This window comes from Sciurus vulgaris (genome assembly GCF_902686455.1).
Source record: "Sciurus vulgaris genome assembly, chromosome: 8".
In the NCBI taxonomy this organism is placed as follows: Eukaryota; Metazoa; Chordata; class Mammalia; order Rodentia; family Sciuridae; genus Sciurus; species Sciurus vulgaris.
The window spans coordinates 92,802,375-92,829,754 of record NC_136468.1 but is presented as its reverse complement, the minus strand read 5'-3'; the positions used below and the strand labels follow the sequence as shown (position 1 = coordinate 92,829,754).

Here is a 27,380-nt window from a genome sequence, read left to right as displayed (position 1 = left end):
TCCTACTGGATGAGCTCTGGGGAGAAATCACAGGGCCAGATTAAGACAAACCACCAGCTTGCCCATTCTAGCACTTTGTGGTCCAATACCTCTGTGGTCCAGGTGTGTAGAAGAGTTGCCCAAGGGGGATTCTGATGGCTCTAGTACTTTTTGGTCTGAAGGCTCCAACAGTGACATGTATCTTGGCCCTGCTGCCATGTTTTCAGACCCCTTCCAGAAGGATCCCCAACAAACTGGTGTTCTGTGAAGTTTTTAAGTATAACTGAAAGCCTACAGAGATCATTTTAAGGTACACCTGTAAATGGATAATGGACCTGGTGAAAAACTAGCACTCCTGAGTTGGAATGGAGCAGGAATACACTCTCATAGGCTCAGATGGTCACCCCTGTGGTTGACCTTTCAGTAGCTTTCTTGACCCCCGAGGTTCATTTTACTATGGTATGGGAACAGACGACGCCTATGGCAAGGGCAGCATGGAGGTTCATGAGGACCTGCTTGTATGCTGGAGTCAAGATTGCAGGGAGAAAGTCTGAGATCATGACTGCCCAGTAGGAATTCCAAACAGGATCTTATAAAGAAATTCTCATGGGAAATCATCCCTGGGTGGCCCAATTCATCCTGTACCATGTATTTGGAGAGTGTAGCTACCTTTGATTCCAAGCTCATTCCTGGGAACTGGAGTGGTGCAGGCTGCCATTTCAACTTGAGTACCAAAGCCATATGGGAGGAGATTAGTTGAAGTACCTTGAGGAGATCATGAGAAACTAAGCAAGTAACACCAGTATCACAATGGTGCCTACTATCCCAAGTGGAGTGGGCAGTGCTGGACAGTGCCAGGCACCTAACTGTATTCCACAAAACCTCCAACATCAACAACTTCTCAGCAGGTGTGGCCAACTGTAGCACCAGCATGCACATTCCCTGGACCACCGTCCAGGAGAGGAAGAGTTCCTGTGAAGACTGTAGCCCTTCTGCCAACTGCAATCTCTTTTTAGTAACAGAAGCCCTCATATGTAGCTGTCCTCTCAACAAAACCAGTGAAGAACCCTTCCAGTACAAAAACTAAATGGACCAGACCTCAGCCATCAAGCCCCTCATAGTTCAGCATCCCACTCCAACTCTTCACCCTCTCCCAAATGTTCTGCTTGTTCAAAGGGTAGAATATCAAGGTCTTTTTTTTATTTACAAAAAGTAGTAGGTGCTAGGATGATGAGAAGAAAGAATGGAAGAAAGCAAGGAAGCACCAAACCAAAATACTTCCTCCAAATTACCACCGCCCTCCACCCAAAAATGATAAGTAGGATGGAAACATCAAGGACAGGGACATGTAAGGAAATAAAGATGGCAAAAGAAAAAGATCTGGAGACTTGTTATCTAATAAGTGGTCATTTCAAATACCTTCTGCTATTTTGTGCTTAAAATCACAAGCATGCTGATAGATTCACAGCCTTCCTGGGGCTAACTGAACACAAAGGGATTTTCCAAATGATTTTAATAAATTCAGCTATCGCTTAAAATAAATAATTGAACTGGAGTTTTAGCTCAGTGGTAGAGCACTTGCCTAGCTCCTGGATTCTATCCTTAGTACAGCAAAAAAAAAAAAAAAAAAAAAAAAAAAAAAAAAAGAAAAAGAAAAGGTTTATTTAAATTTCTGATGTTATTTTTCTTTTCAACTAATATCTAAACTGTTGTATGGAAGGGAGGCTCTACCTATGTAGAGTTCCTCATTTACAACTCCATTTCCTGGGGTTGACAGTGAGCTAAGGTATTTTTATTTGCTGAATAAGAACATTCCTATTACTCAAGTCCAAGTTCCAAAGTACACATAACTTTATTGATAAGACAGGAACTCTTCCATGAGTCACTGTAGTTGACATCTCTAGAGAAAGAGGGGTTCATTTTTATAGTGTGTTTGAAAAGATGCCAACTTATTGCCTGGTGAGCCAGGTTGGTAAAAAGTCCCAGAGAGAAGTCGTGGTTGAGGATTAGCAGGTGCCATACAAAGGTAGCAACCAGCACCACCAACCCGGACCTCTTGGTGGATCTGGTTAGCATTGTGTTGTCTTTCAGATTTTGACGCAATTCCGAAAATAGAGCTAAACCTTTTATCATTCTTCCTCTTTATCACATCATCTACATATCTTATTGCATTTTTTTAGTATTACATACAAGTAGAGTGAACTTTCCCAGATAAATTTGCCTGATATGTGAGCTTGATCCTCTCCTTAAAAGCATATGTTGAACTGATGTACTGATGAATGTATCTTGTCTCTGCATCTCCTATAAAAATTTGATTCCAGTTGATGGTTGATTAGTATTTTGAGGGGATTGATTAAGTGAATGCAGAATTATCTTTGTAAAAGCTTCTTTAGGGCAGGGAGTATGGGAATATTTGCCATTGGCAAACCATGTGTACATCATTCTCACTCATGCTGCTCAGTAAAATAATACTTGGAGTTCTTTGCTCAGCAGTGGTGAGTGATGGGGCATCTTCTATGGTGAACACAACAATGTAAATGCCTGTTTAGCTTTGATGGGGCATAGTCATGCCTTTGGAAGTGAAAAAGATCCTGCCTACATCCTAACTTGGTTGAAGAATGTTCATTTTTAAAGGTTAATTTCTCTTTAATAGAGGTAAATTGTGGCTTGCACTCAAATATAATGTGAACATATGTCGTGATGGTTAATTTTATGTGTCAACTTGGCTAGGTCAGGGTACCTAGATATTTGGTGCAACATTATTGAAGGGTTTCATTTTCAGATGAGATTAAGATTTAAATGAGTAGGCTTTGAGTAAAGCAGTTTACCCTCTCAACTATGGGTGAGTCTTGTTCAGTCAATTGAAGTCCTTAAGTAAAAGAACTGCCCAGAGGAAGAAGGAATTCTTCTAACAGACTGCCTTTGACCTTGAGCTGCAACCTCAACTCTTTCTGGGTCTTCAGATTTCTAGTTAACCCTACAGATTTTGGGTTGCCAACCTTTACAGTTTCAATTACTTGAAATAAATCTCTTTATCTCCTCTTTCTCTTTCTGTTGTTCTCTCTCCATATATTTGTGTGTGTGTGCGTGCGTGTATGTGTGTGTGTGTGTGTTTAATTTACATACACATATACTCACTGTTTTGCTTCTTTTCTCTGGAGAGCCTTAATGAATCACATGTCAAATAGGTAATTCATTTTTTAATGAAAGAACTAGTAAGATGTTCCAACTGGTTCAAAGGAGAATTCAAAGTACCAACACTCAGATAAAGCAACAAAGTTTTGAGAAAAATGACAATGATTATGAATAATGTGGGTTTCATAAAGTGGAATGTTACTCATCCAATTTGAAAGTTTTTTGTTAAAAAATATTCTATCTGTGAGAGTGAGTGTAAGTATATATTCTTGAAACAAATTTGGTGGGTGAATAAAACTGTTCACTAAATCTGTTCAACACCAAGTTTCTCCAAACATTGCTGTTATGGCTCCTGGGGTTATTCCACTTGAAGGAATTTAAGACTCTCAAATCTCGCAACTTGATTCTTCCATATTTAGGCAAACAAGTCTATTTGGCACTACCAGAACTTGGTATAAGATTTATAGAGTTGAAGAATGTATCTTATAATGGTTTAAGGTGGAGGATTATTATTTTTGTAGAGCTTTTTTCATGATCAATTGTTAGTAAGATGGAAGATTTCTAAATCCAGTGATACAAGAGCCATAGTGGCAAGTATTTATTTTAAAATACCAAAGAACAGTAAAATATTGAAGCAATAAAATAATAAGCTCATCTTATTATAGCTGTTAATACAGATAAATAACCAATGTATTTATTTTCTGTTGTTGCCGTCACAAATTACCATAAATTTAATGGCTTTAAACAATATGGATTTTTATTTGATGGTTAGTTCTATGGGTCAGGCATCTCATGGGTTCAGCTTATTTCTCTACTCCTGTCTTACCAAAAAGAAATTAAGACATTAATGGGACTTCAGTCCTTTCTGGAGGTTCTAGGGAGAATCTGTTTCTAGGATCATCTAGATTTTTGGCAGAATTTAGTTCAATGTACTTATAGGACTGAAATCCTGTCTTATTCCTGGCTATTGGCCAGGGCTGGCTCTCAGCTTCCTGAGGCTCTCCACACTCCTTAGCTTGTGGCCTCTCCCTCTGTCTTCAAAGCCAGCAGGGGGGTGTTGAGTCCCTCTGCTATTTCAAGTCTCTCCTACTTTTTCCACATCCTCTTTCTGACTGCAGCTGGGAAGGCTTCTCTGCTTTGAAAGCTCAGTTGATTAGGGTGGGTCCTCCTGGGTAATCCAGGATGGTCATCTCATGTTAGGTTCATAACCTTAATCATAACTGTACAGTCCCTCTTGCTATCTTTTCACAGGTTGTTGGATTTGGCACATGGACATCTTTGGGAGGGCACTGTTCTGCTTCCACTGTGACGTATGACTTTTTAAAGAATTAGATGCAGTTAAATCCAGTAATCTGCAGACTGAGATGCACATGCTCTGAGGGTATATGAACACTTTACAGAGGGTTTACAGGCATAGGTGGTTTTAGTGGAATCCATTTCCAGACCTTCAACTTCCATATGCACTGTTCTTTAAATTTGAGTAGCTCAAGAATGCACTGGGATTCCCAATTGCCTCTCTCCCACTCTATCAATGGAAGGTTTTGTGCTCATCCATGTCTCTCTGCTTCACCATCCTCTCATATGGAAACTTGTTGGGCACAAAACAAAGGTAAAACCTTTTAATGGTAAATTCAGACCCACAGGAATTCCTGTATTTCAGTGTGTAACACATGCTTCTGTGAAGGGTGAAGTGTGAATCACTGGGAAGTCCCGGATACAGTTTAAGGACTTTTCATCATTTTTACCCCTACCCTAGTTGAGGTATACATCACTCTTCAGGAACAGTCAGATGAGAACCTGGTAAAGGGACCATCAGTAAAGTAATTGAATCCTACAAATGTTTATCCCTCCACATGCTCAGATGTAAGTGGTTCTCTTCATTTATTCTCAACACTCATTTCTGTGTCCTTACATAAAGAAAAATGTTTTTGAATAGCTGAAATAAATACAAGTTAATGACTCTTTCAAATTGTAACTGGAATGTTTTCTCAAGATACTGATGAGTAAAACTTGTATATGATTTCCTTTCAATTCAGTGTTTTTATTCATCAAAGTAAATATCTGTTTTATCAAATCTTAACAAGAAGCCTTGAAACAAATTATAATTCTCATATTTTGTCATAGAATTTTAAAGCTTTCCTGGACCTTTTAAACAACAAAAATAATACACTAGCCTCCAGTCTGATTAGTTTTTAGCAGTATATTCCTTTCTCTTTTATTAAATGTATAGATAAAGTTTGATTGTAATTCAGCTCATTAAAAGTTGTAAATATTGCCTTTTATGTTTAATGACTGAAATTTTATATATGCTTTTAGTAATCATAATTATAATTCAATCCAGAGACTTATTTAAAAAAAAACTTTATAGACTTATGGTATCATAGAATAATCAGTCATTGAATTTTAATTGATACATACTTTATACTAGATTTGTATGATCTATAAAATATACCTTTACTATTAAAAGCCTCTACAGGCTTTTAGGTATAAAATTATCTTAGGATAAAAATTTGCTAAAGAATTGGAAGGGAAATAAAAGTTTAAGGAGAGAAGGGCTGATAGAAAAGATTAAAGAGAGAGACTTCTGATTTTAAAGTGCTTGAAAATCAGGAGAGAAAGGCATATGGAGAATCTCAACTGAGATCTGCTTACCTAGAGCAGAAGCTGCAGGAACCATAAACTGGTAGAGACACTTAGGTGGTAGGCTGATGAATTGCTGGCTGCTAAGTATAGACTAGAGTAAGATGAGAAATCCTAGGGGCCACAATCTTAGGGATTCTCCATAGTTTCATGCGTTCTACCTCCAGAATTTCCACAGGTTCTCATGGTGAAGATCTGAGACAGATCCCCTAGAGGTTCTGTAGAGGAAACTACAGTCACTAGAAATAAAGAGCTTTATTCAAACAAAGGCCACTCTCCAGGGGAAGACTTTGGCAGAAACTTATCTTGTCTGGGAAGAGCATTCCTCTCTCATGAATCCTCTCTTACTACCCTGTCTTTCCTGAGGGGCTGGAGTGGGGAAATAAATGATAACTAGGATAATAAATTGATAACTTTGCAGCCAGGGAACAGAGTAGGAGTCCGAAGGGAAAGAGCAACACTGCTGGGTAAACACTTGTGAAAGTCACAGCTCCCTACTCTCTTAAAGATTGGGATTTGATTGGCAGAGTAGAGAATGATCTCCTTCCTGTATGCTTCACCATGGCAATAACAGGGCTCCTATATCCAAGTAGTAGACCTGTGAGATAGACTTTCTCTGAGGGAGTGCTTGATGAAGCTCAAAGTCAAGAGATTAGACAAAATCAAGGACATCCATGTCTGTAGTAATGCACAATTGAATGTAGTCCAACTGCTAGCTGGATTGTTATGATTTTGGATATGAAGTGTACCCAAAGACTCATATGTTGCAGTGCATCAATGTTCAGAGATGGGGCTGTTGGGAACTGATGGATCATCAAGACTCTGACCTTACAAGTGATTAATAACTTGATGGCATTAATGGGAGAGAGTGGAAAGTGTAAGAGGTGGGACCTAGTTGAAGGGGAGGGTTCTTGGGGGAGTATCCTTCAGGACTATATGTTGCCCCTCTTCCTTTCTCTCCATTTTTTTGCTTCCTGGCCACCATGAGATGAACAACTCTGCTCTGTTATACACTTTCTGTCATGCTCTGCTTCACCAAGGGTGCATAACAATGTAACTAGTTGATCATGAACTAAAACCTCTGAAACCGTAAGCCAAAATAAATCTTTTCTCCTTTAAGTTGTTTTTTTTCCAGCAAAAAAAGCTAATACACAGATAAGTATAAAACCTCAGGCTAAAGGCCTATTTATTATAATTCCTGCTGTCTGATGACAGCATGTTCTGCTTTCAATAAAAAATGACAGAGCATGCCAAATGGCGGGGAAAACCACAACCTACAGAGACATAGCAATCATCAGAACCAGACTCAGATATGACATAGATATTACAATCACCAGGTAGGGGATTAATATGTTAAGAAATGAAAAAGTAAACAATAAGTAAGAACAGATGGCCAGTATAAGCACAGGGATAGAAACAGAAAGAATCAAGTGGAAATGCTAGAATTAAAAAACATAGTAACAGAAATGAGAAATCTTTATAGTTGACAGTCAAATCAACATAGCCAAAGAAAGAATTAGTAAACTGGAAGACAGGTCAACAGAAGCATCCCAAATTGAAATGCAAAGAAAAAAAAAATGAGATGAGGGGAGGTGGAGGGAGAGGAAGAAACAGAAATCCTAGAACTGTGAGAATTTTAAAAGATGTAACATGAGCAGATGGAATAATGGGGGGAAAGGAAAGAGAGAGTAGAGGAAATACTTGAAGAATGACTGAGAACTTCCCCAAACAAATGATAGATCCCACACTATTGAAACTAATGATATAGATGTATAATTATAGATCCAGGAAGCTCAGAGAAAACCCAGAAGCATCAATACCAGAAAACCCAGACACAATTACCATTTCATATTCAAACTTCAGAAAACTGTGACAGAGAAAATCTTGGAAGCAGCTAGACAGGAGGGGACAGGTAACTACCTTACTCTTACAGGAACAAGGAAAAGAATTACATCAAACCTTCTCATAAGAGGCATTCAAGTGAGAAGAGAGTGGAATGAAATACTGTAAAATGTTGAAGGAAGAAAAAAAAAAAAAAACTACCCTCCTTGAATTTTTTGTTTAGTGAAATTATTCTTCAAAAGTAATGAGATTGATCAATTATGTTATGTGCATTCATGAATATGTCATAATGAATTTCACTATTATGTATAATTATAATGTACCAATAAAAAACAAAAATAAATCATCAAGATTTTTTTAAAAAGTAAAGGAGAAATAAATGCTTCCTCATATAACTAGAAACTGAGGAAATTCATCTTCAGCAGTCCTTCCTTTTAAGAAATAATAAAAACTTCTTCAAGCTGAAGAAAACTGACATAGGTTGTGAACTCAAATCTACATAAAGAAGGAAGAGGATCAGAGGGGGGAAAAGTGAACATAAAATATTTTTTCTTATTACTGATGAAAAGGTAACTGCAATAATGGTTTTAATGCATTGAGTGATTAATATATATATGTGTATATATATAAAAAATATGTTATTCTATACATCATATTTATGAGACTACTGTTGATGGACTCATTTCTAACATACTATTGAGTGATTTGAGTGGCAATTTTAGATTGGTAGCTAAGACTGATTATCTCTGGAGTCTGGGTGTATTACCATGAGGGATACAAAATTAGTTTGCTTATTCATTGCATAAAATAACTCAAAGTGAATGAACAATCAATATAGCTTTTTGTTGGACAAGATTTTTCACGAAATCAGTTCGTTGGAGTGACTCACACAGGCTCTGCCCACTAGATGTCTGGTGACTGCAGGGCAAGGTCAAATCTCATGTGTTCTGAACCTCCTTGGCCTAGACCTCATCTATCCTTTTGAGGATGGAAGACATATCATGGGTATATGGTTCTTACCTGTTACTTATGTGTAACTAATCCTGCAGCACAGATTCTGCATTTATAGCTTTTATACTTGTGTTCTATACCATGAGGCTCAAAGGTTTCCAAACTGCCGAAGTACAGGGTCTCTTTTTGTTTTTGAGTGGCCTACTTAGGGGCATCCCTAGCATAAGGAATTTGTATACTTTCAGATATAGGGAATTTTCAGGGGCTTTCCTAGTGGAGATCTGGTCTCAGACCAGCTCAGCATCTACACCCATCATGGCAATTTGTATTGTTAAGTGTGACTGACATCCCTGCTTCTTTAATAATCTATGTGGTATTTTTTTTAATTAGCATCTTAGTAGCAGGGATAAGATCCTTAAGTTTATCAACAGGAAAAAAAAATTTCTTTCAGTGAATGAAGAATCTTGTTATCACATGTGGGTGTTGACTGTTGACTGTTCTGGATGAAATCTGAAAGAGGACAAAATAGATTGTGTTTGTGTTTCACATTGGAACAAATCCCAAGGATAGCAATCATCCATCAAAATAAATTTAATCCAGGAAAGACCATCACTTTCTTATCACTGCCTCTAGAAGGTGGTTATCACTTGCCTCTCAGAATGAGTCACTTCCAAGATGAACAATCTTGAGTTTCTAGCTCAGATTCTTCTAATACTTTGCATCACTATTTACTTATGCAGTGTCACTTATCACACATGAGACGAAGGGGAACACACATCCGTTTTAATGTGCTTTGGATCCATTTGAATTCATGGCATTTCTAGGTCGTATGTCTTCTGGGAATTCCAATGGCTTGGACAACATTTTGCCAACTTCATAAATATCAAAGGGCATAACTTTAGAAAGGTACCCTTTGGAGCAACTCACCAGTGTGGGAATTGGCTATAGTAATAGGTTTAGTTTGGGTAAGTTGGGAGCTAGTAACTCTGAAGTACATACTTTTTCTGGAGAACTTTGGAGGTATCATGATTCGGGTTGACATGAGCAGAATTGCTCATGTCCATGATTTTCCTCCTGAACTTGGAAATGAGGCCTTTGCAGACTCTGGAATCCATGGAGCATATTAGGCTCTTCATGTGGTTTCCTCATGCTGCTCTCAAAGTGAAAAATGGGGTTGTTTGCTCCATTCTTAGGAATATGCTTAGCAACTGTCTTTAGAGGTGAATGTAGAAAGAAAATACAGGAAGGTTTTATTTTCCCTCTAGGTAGCCCCATAAGTAGATATGTGATTTACAGTGTTGCTTGAAGTATTTGTTACTCGTTATGTGCATCTTTTTTATTTTCAAAAAGGGATCAACACTACTTATTGCATGATTGAATCAAATAAAGCTCCTTGAAACATGCCTTCATTGTGATTAACAGTTTTTAAAACATTTCCATACATCACCTTATTTGATCAACATAGAAACTCAGAGACACTCACATTTTCTCATCATGAGATCACAAATGACAAACCCCTTAACTTAAGAAGTTCAGGGATATACCTAGGTCACTGGATTAAAAAGCAGTGGAGATAAAATTAGGAACCAGATCCCTAACTCCTTTAGCCCAGTGTTCTTTTCCCCAAATATCTGAAAGGTCTCAGGAAGGAACAGTTGACTAAAGGGGGGGGGGTGTTCAGAGGGTGACAAAGTACTTGTCATCTCCATATTTCAAGTACAAACATCATTACATATCTTCTCTGAGGATCTGCCAAAGATCACAGGTGTAGACATACTTTAGTCTGAGAGCAATGACTTTAAGAGCGTGATGTGGTGACTGTAGGAGAAGGTTCCAAGCAGAGGGGAGGTTCCCTTTCTGGACTGGACAAAAGAACTTCTGTGATTTAAACAAAAAGACCTTTGTCATCTTCTGCCAGCCTCTGTGAGTTTGGGGACATTGGAGTTTGTTCTACAGGAAGCTTAGCTAGTTCTAGGGGTGATGGACTTGACTCTGAGGTGGAGACCATACTGATGATCAGGTTCTGTCCTTTACCTTCTCACAGTCTGTAGACTTTCCTCTTTGCTGCCATCTCCATGTGCCCACCATCACTCCTTCTTAGTATTGTGCTCAGTGTGGTGAGAGCAGCATCTTGGGACCTCATTTCCAGAGGTTCAGGGTGACCAGAGCTCAGATAGCCTTTGTTTTCCTGTAGAATATTCATGTTGTGTCATGGGTGGCTGCTCTGTGCTTGGGTGAACAGATTAAGTAGGTGTCTGCTTAGTGTTTGTTTTTAAAATATTTTTTTGTAGTTGTAGGGGGACAATATGCCTTTATTTTATTTGTTTATTTTTAGTGCTGAGGATCAAACCCAGGGCCTCACACATGCTAGGAAAGCACTCTGCCACTGAGCTATAGCCTCAGCCCCTGCTTTAGTGTTTTGAAGTATCTATGTTTCTGCTTAGAAGATTGGAATGTTTCTTGCTATCTGTCAAATACAGAAATGGTGCTTTAGGTGGAATTAATTTCCCATTTCATGTTAACCCTGAATTTGTGTGTGAATGTGTGAGTTGGAAGGGGTATGCGTGGTCTGTTCTTGTTAAGGGTGGCACAAGCACTTTATTCATACTGATCTTAGCATATGCATCTTAACTTATTCATTTTATTCCCCCATCAGATTTTTAAACATCTTGCAGACAAGGACAAGGGACTGAGTCTTGTTTGTCACTATGTCTGTCTCCAGGATCTAGTGCTGGCAACTGCCATGGAGTGGGTGCTGGTGAATAATAAATAAATGCATGAATGTGTCTGTGGATCATTGGAAACTCTCCTTGACCTTGGCATTGCTGATTTCCATTTGCCCTGAGAGCTGATGTATAGGCTTACCTTTCGGGGAATACAAAGTTTAGTGTGAAAAGCAAGAGCTAGAGGAGGATGAAGCAGTGAGAAAGAAATCTGTCATGGACTGAATGAAATGCAGGTCTGGGGCAAGGGGCAGAGTTGAAGTAACTGACTTGATTTGTTAAGGAAATGGATGATGCCCAGGGCCCAGGGCTGTCAGCCAAGTAGTTTTTTTAAAGTGCTGATTTCAATTAAACTGAGGAAGTTTGGGTCAATATGTGAAACTTTTTCCTTGAGTTCTATCTACTCAGATGCCTTCTCTTTACTATTTCCATGACTTGACATGTTAGAGTTCATGGACCCATGTGCAGGTGATAGTTTTATTCATCGACTCTTACCAAAGAAGGCATTTGAGTTTTTGTTGCTTTTGTTCTAAGGGAGGGTTATATGACGAGAAAAATCTCTGTTTACCTGATGTTTTTATCCATACATGCATATTACCTAAATGTGATCTTTAGTTTAAAACTACAATGTTATTGTGGAATTTAAAAATGAAATTGAGCCCCCCTGTGCAATCTCAGCAACTCAGGAGGCTGAGGCAGGATTGTGAGTTTAAGGTCAGCCTGGGGAATTTAGCAAGACCCTTTCTCAACATAAAGAAGTAAGAAGGACTGGGGATATATCTCAGTGGTAGAGTGCCCCTAAGTTCAGTCCCTGGTCCAAAAGAAAAAAAAAAAAAAAGAAAGAAAGAAAAATTGGAACAGAATTCCTCACTTCCTTTCATCCCCCCCATCCCCCAAACCCAGAATATTATTATTGGAAAGGAAATTCAGTATTTGAGGACTTTTAACTTTTGTAGAACCAAATTTTCATGGTTTTTCTGTCCCCCAGTGATCCTATAAGAGAATTGAAGACACACTTGACCACCAGTCACTATGAAAACATCAAGTGCTACGAGTGACTTTTTGACTCTTATGAGAATGATAGTAAAACAGGAGATTGCCCTTTCTTGTATATGCCACAAATCAGGTAACTTCAGAGTGTTCTTACTGTGAGCTTCTAGATGATGAGGCAAGAGTCATGATTTACCACATAAATCAGACTGACACCCACTCTTAAGCTAGTGAGACTTCTTTTTTATTGGTAGTGCCAATTGAATTTGCTGGAGATTTTTACATCATGTGTTTTCTACTTGCCACAAGTTGTGCCAGGAACATAAACTAGTTTTGATGCAAAGCATGTTACAAAGAAAAAAAAAAGCCACACAATAAATGCCAAGGAATACATTAATTATGATATCATCTGAATTATACTTAGCAATAATATGTTGACAAACTAAGACTAAGAGCCTTAGAGATCTATAACATAAATACTTGATTCTAAAAAGTGTATTTTAACAACATCGAATCATTGTTGAAGCTGTACTTCTCACAGCAGGATGTGCATCAAATGCAGCATTTCTTTTCATAGTCTGAAAAGCTGTTATTAAATCAGAGGAGTCTTACATTCAATTGTGTCTTAGCATTGTGGCAACTGAAAGATATAAGGATATGGAGTCTTTAGGCAGAGACCCAGGTGGTAGCATTTAACCTTCTTAGGACAACTCTATTCCATACTATCTTCAATTTATATAATTGTGGAAAAGCATGAAATGGATGTTCAAGTGTCTTGAAACAATAAAATTCATTTTTGGGTGATATTTTCTAAGTATCATCCTGTAGCTGTTATAGACTTGTTTAACATAATGGGCCCTGTTGGCTGTGGTTGGCATAAAAACTTGCTCTTTGGATAGAAACTTCCTTCTAATATGATACTTAGTGCTGAAAAATCAAAAGCCTCCTCTATTCTGGGAAATTGAATTAGGAACTGTTCTTCAATTTCAGCATTCACTGTATCGTCTCTTCCAGGAATAAATACTTGAGCTCTGTTTTAATTATTGAGATAAACTGAAAATACAATATTGTATTCTTTGTAGTCAAAGAACAAAACATCTAGTAAACTAATAAAATATTTTAGTGTTTCAACATGGCCCCATTTTTTTTTGAGTTATTTTCTAAAATGTTTATAGGTTTTCATTCACCTTCAATATTGTTTACAAAGCACTTATATTCCACAAACACTTATTGAGTGACTTCTTTGTACTAGTGTCTGAGTCAGGGACTCTCATGTACTTCAATTTATTTAATTCTCATGATAATGTTTTGTATGGGTTTGAATATTAGCCTTATAAATCCATAAGTAGGAAAACATCCCATATCATAGGCCAGTGAGTGACTTACTGAAAGAGAAAATAAATTGGAAGACATACAGTTGAAAAATACATGAATGCCAGGCTGTATATGTGTGTATACATACATGTGTGTATGCACAGGAATCTAGGTAGGGTAAAAATAATTCTGTACATTCACTGTGAGTATAAAGCGTAATGTTCTGTTTGCAAATATCAATGTATAATAACAAGTACTCTTGTGTGCTGCATTACTGCCACGTTAAGGAGAAATGATGGTTTTGTGGGGAGGTGAGTTGGGGTGGGTAGGAGGATAGAGGGACTGCAGACAAATAGGCATGGAGCGTGCCTGTATGCACACATGGAAATTGTGGGGGTACTGACAGACACAAGTTGCATGTTTGCCAAACCCCCAGTTATATTACAAATACTAATTTTATTTGAAAATTTATAGTCCTCATGTTTAAAATATTTGATCATTATTACAAAAATTCATATTTCTTTGAAATAGTCTTTCTTTCCAGTAAAAAGACTCTTTCTACTCTAGAAAATGGTGCTTGTGAATTAAACATTTTATTTTTAATTAAAATAACAGATGTGTATGGTAAAAAATTACAAACATTGTGAAGGGAATTGAGTCTCCCTTCTGCCCCAGAGGCACCCCACTCCTCAGGGCTTGCCAGTGGTTTCTTGTGTGTGGTGCCAAGTGTTTTCTGTGATTATGTGCACACACAAATATAAATGTAAGTCAGTTTTAAAAAGACCAATGAAGGATATTACATACTTGGGTTTCCACTCACTCACTCCCTTCCTCCCTCCCTTCCTTCCTTCCTTCCTTCCTCCATCCTTTCCTCTCCCCTTTCCTTCCTTCCTTCCTTCTTTCCTTCTTTTTTTGGTGTTTTCACAAGCATTATGTAGAAGTTTCCCTCATTCTCTATAATGATTGAAGATAATTTTATTGTATAACTGAACCAGTACTGCACACATAAGATACTCAATAAATAGTTGTGGACTTAGTAAGTTAAATACTGAACTATTCTCTCCACTGATGGATAGAGGCATCTGATTGAAAATAACAGATATATCTAAGGGAAAAAACTAATAAGTAAAACTAAAAATGAGTTTCAAGTGAAGCTCTAGAAACCTTTATTGTTTGGAATTCATTTAGTGGTAGGGCTCTGTTTAAACCAAATTTTTCAGCTCTGGTCTCCAAAGTAATGAAACACACACACACACACACACACAGAGGAAAATGTCTGTTCTTAGGTGCTCGAGAATATGGAAGAAATTTTCTATTAGTTCTTTTTTATAAATTTAGCAAATTGAGTCATATATTTGGAAATTTTATATTTATATGTGAATTAAGGATGGTTTTTTTGCTCTGTTCCAATTTTGTGTAAATAAAGAAGCAACAGCAAAATTCATTGATTAGTTTTCTTGGGATTGATTGAATACCTAATTTCCTTCTTTTTGCATATCACAAAGGTTGTTTAGATCCATGATATATCACCTTCACTCATTCATTTTTCTCCTGTCTTTGTCTTTAATATACTTTAGCATTTGAGTGGGGTATATATGAGCTGACTTGGCAAATATAATTTGAGTAAATTATATTTCAAAAATTGTACTGTTGGTGTATAAAATAGTTTTAGGAGCCTAAGGCTCTTCTCATTCCTTGCTGATGGGCCCCTTTGAACTTCACTCTTTGAGTTTCTAAAATGTATTTTAATAACAGGACCATTTTGTCTCCATAAGGTACCAGTATTTTTCCCCTGGGGAAAATACAATGCCTTGGACCCTCCAGTTGGCTCTAGCAGCAGAATAGAGCATGGCCCATTCTCCTTGAATTGGGAAGACATCAGAGTAAAACATTGCCTTCCTTCTGAACCCTGCTTGAATATAAACATAGGGGTAGCTGATGGACAATGGAGGAAAGGGCTTTCACAGAAAAGGCCCTGTACAGTTAAGTAGGTGCTTGTGGCTCTCATTGATTTGTTGATCAGAATGGTCTAACATGCTACTAGGCAGGGCTTTATCAGTGCCAATCAAGATGTCTGTAGGCATCCAGCAAGTGCTTTGTGTTGGAATCCAAAGCTGATCACATGGAAGGAATGGAAAATACTAGTCAGCTCAGAGGACCCTTCTGTTTAGCTTTGCTACAAATTAGGACAGGTCCTTTTACTATTTGTCTTTTGGAGACGGTTTATGGTAGTCTAAATAGATAGTGCTAACCAAGATGACAGAAACCCCCACATCTGGGTTTGAAAACTTAGGTTTCTATTGTCTTCCAACCAGAACTCTGTAGTAATGAGATCCTGTATAGTAGGGAAAGTGTTCACCTTAGGAAGTCAAGACTATTATGCCTTCTGGTAGGGGAACTTTACTATAAGCACTGGACTTGGCTATACCTTGCCTTTTTGCTGAGACCAAATTCCACTTCTGGTCTCCTGTAGGTTTCTAACTTTTCAGTGTCTAAGCTTCTTGCAACTATACTGTGGGATGCAGACATACATAGGTGACATAAACTATTTTCAATATTCATAAGCAAAGTGTCATGTTAATTTTATATCATACTAGCTAGCCTCCTCCACTTTATTCAGAGAGAAAATGGTCAACCATTATTAAATGAGTCTTGACAACTATTCACCCAGAACCAGCCCACCTTAGAATCACTTGGAGAACTTTTAAAATTCAGTTGTCTTGGGGACCCCAATCTTCCACCCACACCATAGATTTTGGTTTATCTAATCTAGCTGGGGTCTAGCTAGGTACCCACAGTCTTTAAAAGCTGTCCAAATCAGTCTAACACACAGCCAGGTTTGAAGACCACTGTGCTGTGGGGCCAAGTGAGCAACACCCAGTCTAAATCCCAAAGGGCAATTCAGAGCATCTGCCATTGGAATTACTGACAAGAGGGCTTTCATTTAAAACCTGTGTATGTAAAACCTGTGTGGGTTTTCTCTACTTAGAGACCACCCCATAGTGCTTTGGCATTAGTTGCTTGGAGTACTGCCCACCCCCCAAGTTCCCTCTGCTCAGGTTGATTCAGCATACACTATTGATCTATGTGTGGTCAACTAACTTCCCAAATGTACACTCCAAATCTGATGAAAATGCACCCAAGTGGACAGAAACCTTTTTCAATAGAGAGAGCCACAGACAGAGAGAAAGAGGAATAGAGGCTTCCAGTTCTGGGAGTGAACCCCCTTCCCAAGAGTCATTATAAACTGTGTTGTTCTTTATAGTATTTCCAGGACTTTTGTAGTGAGGATCATTTTCTCATAAAACTCATTCTTGACTCTGCACTTTTATATCTTGAAGACTAACATCTCCCTTTTTTCTTTCTCTCATAACCCACTGGGTGCTTTTATTTGCTTTTTCAACAGTTCCTCTAAGCATAGTGGACAGCCTATAGAATTTTAAAAGTGTTCCATAAATAGGAGGCAGTTCATACATTTTGTCCACCCAAAATGCTGTGTTATATCCTCATTCGTTTCAAACACCCAAATGTAATTTGGTTAACTGTAAGAGAAAGAGCTGCCAGGGAAGTTTTATGATGGCTTGTGCATAGATTAAAGTTTGGGGGGATACGTTTACCTCTGAAATTGCCACTTAAAGAAAATAAACATTTATTTGTATTCAGAATTATAAGCTGGCCGAAAAGTTAGTAGGATTTCAGCCTCCAGATTGACATTTTTGGAATCTAAATTTGGGATTAAAACTCTATGAAAGCTGTATCACTAAGCAAATGTTGGGAGGAAAAAGTCTATTAAATTATAAGCAAAATCTGACTCTAATTTTAGAGCACATGCTTGCTTGGGGCAATGAGATTTTATATTTTAATAGTTCAATTCCATTGGTACCTCCAGAGAATTTCCTTAGGATCGTTAAATAGAATCTACCTCAAATAATCTGAAGTATTTCTAAGAGGGGCTACGTAAAAATGGTATTTAAAGAAAAGTTAAATATTATCAAAGCAGATTCCCTTTTTACTATTCAAGTCATGAACTTGCATAAGCATAGAGAGGTGGTATAATAGAAGAGTTTAAGAGGTGAGCTCAGGGGACTAATAGGATTTGGCTATCACCTATCAGCTCTTCAGGCTCGGAAACTCTCTGTTTAACCTCTCTTAACTCCAATTTTCTTATCTATATAATGGTATCAGTAATATGAATCTCAGACAGTTGTGGGAATTAAAGAAGCTAAATACATAAAATACTTTATACAACTTCTGATGCAAAATAAAATCTCCACAAATAATTATAATATGCATTATCATTATTTATGATGGAAACTGTTATGTGATCATGCTTAAGAAACAGTTGTTGTTATTAATAAGAGCAGCAGTAGCATTACATGAAATTGAATGTAAGCAGTTCATTTAAAAATAGATGTGCAATTCTGCCTTATTTTCTTGATAAAAGCTTGATGTTTTGATATCACATAAGCTTTCCTCTATCAACTTCCCTCTCTTTCTTCCACATATAAGCTAGAATTAAGTTGCAGGCAGCAGAAAACCCTGTAGTTATTTTAGGCAGAAGAGAATTTAATAGGAAGAGTTAAATGTTCACAAAATTGTTGGAAGAATGGGAGGCTTGACTTTCAGAATAACTCCTGAGATAATACCACACAATTGAATGTCTCCCTTGCCACTTTCAAGGAGAAGAGTCAGGAAACTAGTGTCCCAACCTCTGACCTAAGGATCACATCACATGAGCCACTATTTAGAGATAAGAAAACTGCTATTGGGATGGTCACTCTAAGAACTCACTGTGCCCAGCACATCCATGCCAGCAGTAGGTATGATTGCTGCTGTCATTTCCTAACTCAGTTTGTATTCAAGTCTCCTATAAGAACCATCTTCTTAGAGGAAACTACATTTTATCTAGACAGTAGTTACAAGAAAGTATAGAAAATACACTTTATATTTTCTAACCAAATGGCATCTACTTGTGTGGTATTTGGACACTTATTTTTTAGTAACTGGAATTTCTTTTAGGCTTTGAAAGAGGGTCCAAATGACTTTGATTCCTTGAGAGACTACCCTTCTCATGAAAACTCAATCAAGGACACATAGACTTTCATAAATGAGAAGAAGGAATCAAGCTTATGAGAAGGGTTAACAATTGCTGGCACTGAGCTTTGACTTTGAATTTTCAGTTGGACAGGGCGTAAAGGAAAATAGGATGAATAGCTGGAACTAATTAAATATTAATATCTGTCATTGAAATAGAAAAAAGAACATGTTAAGTAGCTATTCATGAATCTCTTTGATATAATGAATCAATGAATGATTGTACATTCTAATTAAGGAGATCTAATCACCACGACCTCTTATAAATCTCTTGTGGCTTAGTATTGGAAATGGCTTCAATACTAAATGCCTTTGACAATCTTTGATATATGGGGTTGTGGGCAGTGTTTGATATTATTTTCTGGAGTATCATTATTTGCATAGGTTTTAAATCAGGGGAGTGATTTCAATCTAAACTATTCAATATATCATTTCTCATAGGATTTTTTCCTGAAGCAGAGGTTCAGATATTTTAATAGGTCATTGGTAAGGCAAGTTGATTACCAAACATCACAACTCAAGAGACGTATCCTACTGAAGAGTATGACTATCTGGAAGGAAAGCTGTAGAATTGTGAAGCGGGGATCAATAGCTTGCCAGGTTCTTAATGCAAGTTTAATATAGTAATTTTAGGGAAAAAGCATTATTAATTGATTTCTAGGGTTATTCAATGTCTCTTGTTAGTTTTTTTTTTTCTTTTTTCATTCAGTTGCTCTGTGTAAAAGCAACTTATTCAAACCTAATCTCAAGACAGTTCATGTCATTATGTGAACTATTTCTCCAGCGGGCTTATTCACAGTGTATTCACAGAGCATTAAGTCTACAAAGGGTTGGTTTTGGCAGCATAATGAAACATAGTGCTCGGAGACTCACAGGTCTGACTCATTTATACTTAGGTTGGCATTAACTGGTGTAAAGAACGGAACCCATCTGTGATTGCTGCATTGGTGAAAAGTCATAAAATCTTGAAGGAATCTCAAAAATCTGAAGATGCAATTGGCAGTTCTAAAATAGTGCCTGGGAATTTAGCGCATGTGACCTAACATATTTTCTATCTGCAAAAAGAATAATCCTTACCAAAATTAACTCTGCTTATCTTATGGTTTTATTTGAGATGGAAATCTTGTCAGAATTGGGACTACTTAAGTGTCAATAGGTACCTTTCTACCTGGACAGAAGTGATACCTTTCCCATCCAGGGGTGCCACCTCACGTTGATCTGCTGAAACTTCCTAGGGCCACCTAAATTATTCTCTGTACCAGGTAAGGGCATTCTTCCTGAGGAAGATTTACACAAGTCTCGGAAGCAAAATAGTCATACCATTCTCAGCATCAAATCTATATATTCACCTTTACCAATCACATGTTGGAGAAATTGGCCCAGGGCCTCCAGAAAGGGGTATGAATAAATGGGCCAGGAGATAAATTAGCATTTTAAGTATGTGATGGGATAGCCCTTCAACAGTATGCTTCACAATGATCACAATTTAATATAAAGTAATATTTTAAGTATTGTCTGTGTCTCACAAATGTAAGGTCTATGTGGTAATGCTTTTCATCTGTTTGATTCATTATAGTTTCTTTGCACTTGAAACAGTCTGGAATAGGGCTAATTAATAAATACAGGAATAAATAAACAATGCCACAACCTGACTCTGCCAAAGGAGAAGTTAGTTTATAAAATATTACATAGGGTCAGATAAATACATTGTTTTCTCTGTTTCAGGAAAGCAGTATGATATGAAAATAGTCCATAGAACCAACAGTATAGGCTTGTGACTGTCTTGAATTCCTGGCTCATTTTATATCCCTAAGCAGGCAATTTGATCTCCATAGTCTTACTTTCTAGAGCTGTATAGTAGGCTTCATAATATTTCCATTATTCTTTTTCAAGTACTCAGTAATTCAATTATTTTAAACAATTATAGCCTGAGACATAGATTATATTCTTAGGGATCCTATGACTTCCTTACCAGAGTAGTAATACTATGATAGGGTTTAGGATGTATCATCCCAAAATAATGGCACCCTGGTGTCTGAGGAAGCAGCAGGCCCAGGAAGGTTGCTCCTTGATTTCTCTCAGTCTTCTCCCCAGAAATAGGTCAAAACACCCTCATTCCATGGGTGTCCTTCCTTTACCTGGAGGAAAGGGACATTCTTATCTGTAAAGACAAAGGGACCCTGAAAAGAATTGAAATGAAGAAGCCTTGTTGAGTTCCTACTAGTTTATGGCCATTAGCTTATACCTCCTCCAATTGTCTTCCTTGCATGACTGTCAGCACCTCACACCTAAGCAAAAATAAAAATAAAAATAAAAATAAAAAGTACAGGTTTGCCTGTTCTCTTACATTTTCATTTCCAAAAACTCCCATATCCCATAAAACTTAAATACATCTGTATGCTTTTCTCTTGTTAATCTGTCTGTTGTTATAGGGGCCTCAGCCATGAGCCTAAAATGGGAGAAAAGATTTCTTGTATAAGTACTGACATTAACACTTATATAGCATGGCTTATCTACTAGGCAGTGTTGAAAGTTTCATATATATATATATATATATATACATATATATATATATATATATATCATAATATCTCTTTGGGTAGATACTAATATTATTCCTTTTTACAGCTTAGAAAACCAAGACATGGAGGTTAGTATAGACATTTAAGGCCAAGTAAACCAAGAGAAAATTTTTTGGGGTTTGGTGAAATGTGAACTACATGGAGATATCCTTAAGCTAGAAAAAGCTTCTGTAGCATTGGTCTAGGCCCATTTGTCAATATTAAAACTGGAAGTGGGGCAGATTTTCATGGTGAGATAATTTGGTGGCAAGGCAACAGCCCTTCTGGACAGGCAGGAATTTTTAGGAAGATATAGAAAATACCTTGGCAATACCCAATTGGAAGGATTGTGACTCAGAAGCTGAATCTTGAATGTCGGAAACACTGAAGAACAAGGCCAAGCTTGGGTCTGGGGCTGCTGAGGATTTCAGCTGGATTTTTATGGCTAAGGTTGGACCATAAAATCAGAACCCTCATTGTGTGAGAAAGTGTATTTTTAAAGGTCATAGGCTCAGAGCCCATAGGTCAGGGTGTATACAGCAGTAAGAATAATGTGTTTTGGATACTTGTGGCACCTTATACCCCATTCTAGGTAATAGCTGATTGGTTCCAGAAGCACAGTGGAATAAGTGGTGACTGAACATCTCTGTGTGCCTACTCCCTGTCAGCAGGGTCCAGCACTTTCAGATGCCTTACTGAGGTGAGACTGAGAAGCTAGAGTGAAGTGAATGGGAGATAGATACTGAGGGGCAAACAGACACCATTGCCCCAGAAGAGGTTCTTCAGTGGTAACAGATTTATTTTTGAGCAAACTCATAACTTCAGAGGAATAGGGATGTCTTTCATAATTAAACTGGAATCTTCTACTTCTCAACTGGATAGCATTTTTTCTATTATAAATACTAACAGAGTAGAGGAAGTGAAAGGAGGGGAAAGGGTTTGATAGGAAGGTTAGTAGAGTGAAACAGACATTATTTCCTCATGTACATGTATGACTGCATGACCAATGTGATCCTGTAATTTGTATAATCAGAAAAACGAGAGATTAAACTTCATTTATGTATGATCTATCAAAATTTATAAATGCATTCTACTATCATGTACAACTAATTAGAACAAAAAATATTTTTAATTCAAATAAATGCTAGAGGCAAATTTAAAAAAAAAACTCAAGATAACCATAAGTTATATTTGTCTATAGGTCATAAATGTCTTTTGCCGAAGTTGTCCTTGTGGCAATGTCTTCTTTATGTATTTGGCAGCTTGATATTCAGCCTTTGTGATGATTGAAAAGGATGTTGATAATAGGAAAAGAGGAGTCAATTTGACCAGTGCACCTGGCCTTACCTTAAATAATGTTCTTAGAATGAGTTGACTACAATTAAAATGAGGGGTATTATCTTAGCTCTCATATTTGCTTTCATTTGATTCTTTATATTATGGTATTTTAAGTATCATTTAATAAATTAACAGAAAAACAAAGTATATGTTGGCATTTGAACGTAGACAGACACAGTTGGATGTAGAATTGCTAAATTCTTCCCACTATTCCTTGGCATAAAAATCTCCTTCAGCCTGTGTTTGCTTTTATACATGTTATCCAAACTATTATATTTGTCTTGTTAAGATGGGGGGGGTTCTATGATGACTTCTGCCTTCTCTAATGTAAACTGCATTTTAATTAAGATCTTGACCTTTTACTTTTTTTTTTAGTTGTTTTTGAAGTGTATGTGTAATTCATTCATATTTGGTGTAGAACTAACTTTGAATCTGACCTGTAAGTCAGATTGAAATTGCTTCAAAATCATGTGATGGATTTTTGAGTCAGAGCTATGTTCATATGAATTTATTTTAGCCTCCTCTTCTCTTCTCTTCTCTTCTCTTCTCTTCTCTTCTCTTCTCTTCTCTTCTCTTCTCTTCTCTTCTCTTCTCTTCTCTTCTCTTCTCTTCTCTTCTCTCCCTTCCCCTCTCTCCTTCCTTCCTTCCTTCCTTCCTTCCTTCCTTCCTTCCTTCCTTCCTTCCTTCCTTCCTTCCTTCCTTCAGTCCTTTCCCTCCCTCCCTCCCTCCCTCCCTCCCTCCCTCCCTCCCTCCCTCCTTTTATTTTTTACCTTGGACCTAAACCAGACTAATTGTATGGCCTGTCAGTGAGCAAGAGTGAGGATAATTGCTGGTTTAAAAATATAACTGCTATGGATTTAACTGGCATACAACCCTGAGCTGTGGGTGGAAGGTAGCAAGCTGAAGAGGGATTTATGAAGTGGACTGTGTAGGTTCTCTCTGAAAAGCTTTGTTCTTTGTGCTCAAGAATGGAGATGGCAAACCAACACAAAAATGCTGCTCCATATCCATAGCTGACCTGCTTTTATGAGGCTAGGATTGGAGAACTCTGTAAGGATGGATACCAGCTTGCACTTGGTCCTTGGAAGAATATGCCAACACCATCTCTTTACTCCAGACTGCTCTTGTCGGGTGCCAAACCACGGATCCCAGAGTTCATGACTTGCCTTGCCTTGAAACCTCAAATCACCCTTCCACATGCTCTTCAGACTGGTGTCTTTGTTTGCTGTTTCTAGGTTCATAATAGACTCCTCTGGTTTCACATTGCTGTGTAGTCTGTGCCCTCTGGCTCCAGGTTTCTGCCTTGTCTTTCTGGCTTAATGTTGAATGTTGCCATAAACCACCCTCCTGACGTATGGTCCAAATCAGCCACAACTGATTATTTATGGCATTTTTTCTTAGTTTACCCCCCAATAAAATGGATCCAGACACAGCTGTTGCAAAGCATTGCCTAGTACCCTGGGGATTGCTTTTCTTTTTAGCAGTGTTGAAATTTCATTAAAAATTTTTTATTGACATTTAAGTATTGACACTGTACCAGACAGTGAACTAAAGTGAAAGTAGAAATAGGGGTTTTGAACTATAAATAATGTGGGACATAGTATAGCTTCAAATGTGTGCATTTTTCCCTTTCGATAGCCATCATCAGCACTCATAATTATTCCTTCTCAAGGCAGAAAGCTGAGGTCTAGCATGCCGGTGTCCCCAGGATGACATGGCAATTCAACAGAGTGGGAAGACATCTCAGTCCCTGACCCCTAGTGTCTCCTGACCACCAAAACTACAGATTGAGACATGAAGCATGTGCCCTAGCGTGCCATCTGGGTTTAAGAAGATGAGTGAGTCCAACTATGTGAATCAACAGTTGAATATAGGTTGAGTATCCCTTATCCAAATTGCTTGGGACCAGAAGTATTTCAGATTTTGAATTTGTTTGGATTTTTAAAAAATAATAAACAACAGTTCTTTATCTCAGCACAATAGTAATTATTTTCTGATCATCATTCTTTTAATGGCATTATGATAGAATTTGATTTCTAGGCACAATACCAGATTTGTCAGTTTTTAAATTTTTATTTGATTGGTTCTTCTCAGTTATGCATTGATTTGGTGGTGTCACTATATGTAGTATGCTGATTTTAAATCCTTTGGATATATACCAAAGTGTAGGATAACTGGGTTAAATGGTGGTTCCATTTCTAGTTTTTTGAGGAATCTCCATACTGCTTTCCCGAAGGGTTGCACCAATTTGCAGTCCCACCAGCAATGTATGAGTGTTCCATTTTCCCTACATCCTTGCCCAAATTTGTTATTTGTATTCTTGATAATTGCCATTCTGATGGAAAGAGATAAAATTTCAGAATGGTTTTAATTTGCATTTCTCTAATTGCTAGAGATGTTGAACATTTTTTTCATATATTTTTTGATCATACTTCTTCTTTTGAGAAGGGTCTGTTCAGTTCCTTTGCCCATTTATTAATTGGATTTTTTAATGTTAAGCTTTTTGAGTTCTTTGTATATCCTGGAAATTAAAGCCCTAAGGTGGGGCAAGGATTTTCACTCATTCTCTTCACATTCTTGATTGTTTCCTTTGCTGTAAAGAAGCTTCTTAGTTTGATGCCTCACCGTGTATTGATTTTTGATTTTATTTCTTGTGCTTTAGGAGCCTTGTGGAAGAAGTCAGTTCCTGAGGCAATATGTTGAAGTGTTGGGCCTACATTTTCTACTGGTAGGGGCAGGATTTCTGGCCTAATGCCTAGGTCTTTGATCCACTTAGAGTTGATTTTGGTGCAGAGTGAGGGATAAGGGTTAAATTTCATTCTGCTATATATGGAGTTCCAGTTTTCCCAGCACCATTTGTTGAAGAGGATGACTTTTCTCTGATGTATTTTTGGATTTTGAAATATTTGTGAACTGTTTGCATGTACCTAATGAGCTATCATGGGATTGGAAACCAAGTCCAAACACAAAATTCATTTATGCTTCATATACAAGTGACCTGAAGATATTTTTGATAATCGCGCATGGGAAAAAGTTTCATGGTATGGCATTTTCTACTTGTGGCATCATGTTGGTGCTCAAAAGTTTTGGATTTTGAAGCATTTTTTTATTTTGGATTATTGGATGAGGGCTACACAACCTGTCAAAAGACAGAGTTACAACAAATTTAGTTGTAAAACCAATTGCTTTCATTTGTGATTCATGAATTACAAATTCTATTTTATTGATTTTCTTTACAACATAACTTCATTCTACATTTTATTCTGCAAATTCTATTAAACTTTTGTAGAATTGGGGGTAGCTTCTATTACGGTCTGGATACGAGGTGTCCCCCTAAAGCTCCTGTTATGATAGGAATGTTCAGGAGAAAAATTAGATTCTGAGAGCTGTAACCTAACCAGTAGATTCATCCATTTGATAGATTAATAATTTGAAAGGACTCCCGTATATGTAGTAGGTTAGCTGTAGGTAAGGCGTGGCCGGGGGGAGGGGGGGGGCGTGCCTTTAGAATTTGTATTTTGTTCCTGGCTCATGGCACTCTCTTTGCTTCCTGGCTGACATGCAGTGAGCAGCTTTCCTCCACCATGCCCTTCAGCCATGACATTCTGCCTCACTTCGAGCCCAGATTGATGAAGTCAGTTGACCATGAACTGAACCTCTGAAACCATGAGCCAAAAGAAACTTCCTTTTCTCTAAATTGTTCTTGTCAGGTATTTAGGTCACAGTAACACAGCTTGCATTCCACAAAATAAAAAAGAGAGTTTCCACTGGATAATGACAGAACAGGGAGTTTTGTAAGGTGGGAACACCAAAACGGAACACTAGAAAAATTATTAACATGAGATGACTTCAGGTTACTCTTATGTAAGGGTTAAAGCAGAGGGAACTTTCTTATTACTCTGACTCCGGTACACTAGAATCTTGTTTTCAGAAAAGACTGGTCTGTTTGGTGGGTCTATCTGCTTTCTTAAAGTTTCATTGTGATGAAGTGGCATTTAGCCTGAATGACTCCCATTTTTTTCTGGTTCACTGGGCCTAATACAGGAACTCCAGTCCAAAACAATGGCTTGCCATGATTTTGTTTTGACAGTACTAATCTGTGAGACACAACCCTCTTCAGTTATAACCTGTTAACACACATTTTGGTGTGAAAAATAACTTATTTTCAGATGATTTCTGGCCAACTAGCTCTTGACCTTAGAAACAGTCCTCTGAGATGCATCCTGCTGTTTGACAGGGAACTAACTCCCTCTCCCACAGACCAAAACAATTTTTAAAATTGACTGTGTTTTAATGAACCATGATATGAAAATAGTACTTCCTCTTCCAAAGTAAATTTCACTTTAAAAGTATGGGTTTGTCCAAATGAAAAGTCATTCATGTATTAAGTCCAATATTCTAATATTTATGGTAATAACTGCATAGTAATAACACTGTGAGATCATAAGATTAACTTGGTTTCAGGTAGAGTGCTTTTTGTTTCATCTCTTATTTCAGAATTAAGGTGTTTTATTGATTTTAATCTTTCTTACTGATTGTGGTAACCTGTGCATATATATCTTTGGTCTATTGTCATACATTTCTACTGGTGTAGAGTAACTCTTTACTCCCTGGAACCAATGGATTTAAATTTTGTTTAATAGTAGGAGGAATAAGTTTTAGAATTCTGTGGCAGAGCAGGGTGAATATAATTAACAAAAATTCATTGTATATCTCAAAATAGAAGAGAGGAATTTGAATGTATTTACCATAAATAAATGATAAAGATTTAAAGTGATGGATATGCTAAGTATCCTGAGTTGACCTCTACCCA

At 37.4% G+C, this 27,380-nt stretch overlaps 1 protein-coding gene across 8 annotated transcripts in view; it reads left to right on the top strand.

Moving 5' to 3' along the window:
* The window catches only part of PDE1C (phosphodiesterase 1C), a 538,202-nt gene that overhangs the window by 342,870 nt on the left and 167,952 nt on the right, over window positions 1-27,380 (top strand). The gene's annotated exons all lie outside the window — the stretch shown is intronic.